We start from the raw sequence: 2945 nt of genomic DNA on the forward strand, positions 1-2945 counted from the left end.
CAATGCAACTTTAGGGATATGAGAAGTACAAGCATGCAGCTCTAGATCATTCCACACTGGTAGTTCTGTCTGCTTATTCTGTTCATAATCTAGTCTGAATCTTGTATCCAGGACTGCTATTTTGCTGGTGTACACCAGTGTGGCTCTAATGGCCATTAAACATGTTGAATTCTTTCCAAAGCAGCTGATATGAAGCTGCTGCCCCAACCCTCCAAATCCTCCCATCATGAGAATCTTGGCAACTCTGGCTCCTCCCTCTGGACCTTTGTATCTTCTCATGATCCAGCATCTACACAGACAAACATGGAGCCTCTAGTACTCAGCTCCAATACTACCTGTGGTACTTCCTGTCCCTATGAGTTGTTAAATATTTTGAGTCTCATTTCTGCATGTATGTACTTCAGTATTGAGATTCCCGTTTCAAAATCCTGCTCAATATCACTAGTATCCCTAGGCTTGGGCCCTACTTTTTTCATACAGTTTCTAAGTAACTGAAGACCTATTCCAGAACCTCAAACTTTGACTGGACCTTCCTCACTTTTACTCACCTTTCTTGATTCTCTTTTGCTTTGTTTTCAATCTTTATTGCTGTATTGCTGTGTGCTTCTTTAAGATCACTTGCTTCTTGATATACTATACAAATGCAGGTTGACTTGGAATTATATATTGCCTGACACCTGTTGACCAAATTAAGTGATCTGAGAGGACCACATTTTGGATGCTGGATATTGATTATCCTGAGCATTTATTCCTGCTTTATATGTCAACTAAAACTTAAAAACTACTGATAGTGCATTGTGCTTCATAAAGAAAGGTATTTCTGTTTCAAACACTGAGGACTTATACTTTAAGGCTCAACTATAAAAAAGTGTCCATGCCCTCAGAAGACCTGTCTATGTGAAGTTTTCTAAATGAGCTTTGCCCATGAACTGAAAATTTTATTACCTATTAAATGCCTGTCTATTTAGCAGGGAGCGTGCTGCTATTATTCACTGTCATTCAGTGATAATAATAGTTACCATTTGGAGTATCTATTATGTGGTACGCACTCTGCTAAGAGCTTTATTCACATTATCTCAATTATTTCAACAACCTTATTATATTATTACCCCTATTTTAGACAGGAGGAAATTAAAATTGAGAAAAGTTAAAAATTTGTCCAAGATTATGCAGCTCATCAGGGTCAGTATTCAAATGAAGTTATTTTGCCGTCAGAACCTCTGCTTTTAACTAGGGTTGCCAGATCTATCAAATAAAAATACAGGATACTCGGTTAAATTTGAATTTCAGATAATCGACAAATTATATTTTAGTATAAAGTATGTCCTCATGCAATATTTGGGACACACTAATACTAAAACATTATTTCATTATTAATCTGTAGTCCAAATTTAACTGGGCATCCTGGCAACCCTACCTTAAAAACTACCCTATACTTTTCCCAGGGTTATTAAAAAAAACAGAGAGAATGTGCAAGATAGGGAGAAGTAGAGCAGAACCTGAAGGCAGTTGGTGGAGAATTGAGGGACCCAACGAAGGAGGTAAAGACCAATAATTCTGGAGGCTATAAATACAAGGTACCGTTTATAGAGGCATTACCTTGAAGTAGAGCTTGGGAGAAAGATTTGTCTTCTAGGGACTCTATAGTCTACCAGAGATTTTTTTTTCCTGTGGTAGGTGTGTAGAGACATCCCTGTTTCAATCCTGTTACACAATTGAATCATGTAATGAAACAGGTGGAAAGAGAGCTGGAAAGAGCAAAGAATGCATAATGAGAATATTTATGTTTTAATAATGTTGCAACTCAGCCACTCACTAACTGCCTGACAAGACACACTGTTTCTCCCAGTCTCAATCTCCTCATCTGGAAAATGAGGATAGCAACACTTGCCCCAACTATATCACAGGAATTTTATGAAAATTAAAGGGAGGTGAGAAGACTTGGTAAGTGGTAAAATATTCTACTAATATAAATCCTTTCGATAAACATCAGCACAATTCTAACAAATTAATTAATCATCATGTTCAAGGTTGGGATGGGGGAAGCATTTATTTTTTGCCAACCTAAAAAATACTTTGAATAAATCCCTTCTGATTACTTAATAGGACCACCTGAAAGTAAAATAAGAGATGAGAGTCCACACAAGCTGCTACTGTTTACTGCTGGGAGTGACAGACTTGTGTGTTCTACAGGGATATATGAAGAGAAAGATTTCTCTGGCTGTTTCCAAATGTTTGAGAAACTTTATAGCATTTTGATTTAAAATAACATTTCTGAACACAAATAAATAAATAAATATTTCTGATAGAGCAGGAAATTTAAGCTGGATGATTTGTAATGAGAAATCATATTGTAAATGCTGGAGGAGAGAAACATAAACTTTTAAGTTTAATTCACAGTACTTTCTATTACACTAAAGTGTAGAGAGACTGGTGAGAACCTTTGTGGAAGAGTTATGGTAGGTTCCAGGAGCAAATGCTGTAGCTATAGTAGTTTATTTTTCTAACTGAATGTAATATTGGCAAAGATTAGGATACCACGTAAAAGAGAGAGCTGACTCCATACTGTCAAGGAAGCATGACAGCAAGACTATCTAATTGGTAAAATTTGACTTCTAGCTTCCCCATCCTAGATCCTTTACCTAATAATAATAGTAATAGTAATAAAGTTATAAATAACAGAGACTTTACCATTGCAATAGATACTTCACTACCTTGTAAGGATAATTCACTCATCTTATAAGGTGAGGACAAAATGGGTAGTGTAAGTCAAGGGTTTCATATGATATTGGAACCCCTTGAAGACTCAATAAATTGTCAGTGTCATTGTTATTTTATTATATTTATCATTATTCCCATGTTATATATGAAGAAATTGAGATGTGTTCCATCCTGTGACTTGAGGTGCTCAATAATTCAGTTTTTCCATAATCAAAAGCTCATGC

This window comes from Gorilla gorilla, chromosome X (genome assembly GCF_029281585.2).
Source record: "Gorilla gorilla gorilla isolate KB3781 chromosome X, NHGRI_mGorGor1-v2.1_pri, whole genome shotgun sequence".
Lineage (NCBI taxonomy): Eukaryota > Metazoa > Chordata > Mammalia > Primates > Hominidae > Gorilla > Gorilla gorilla.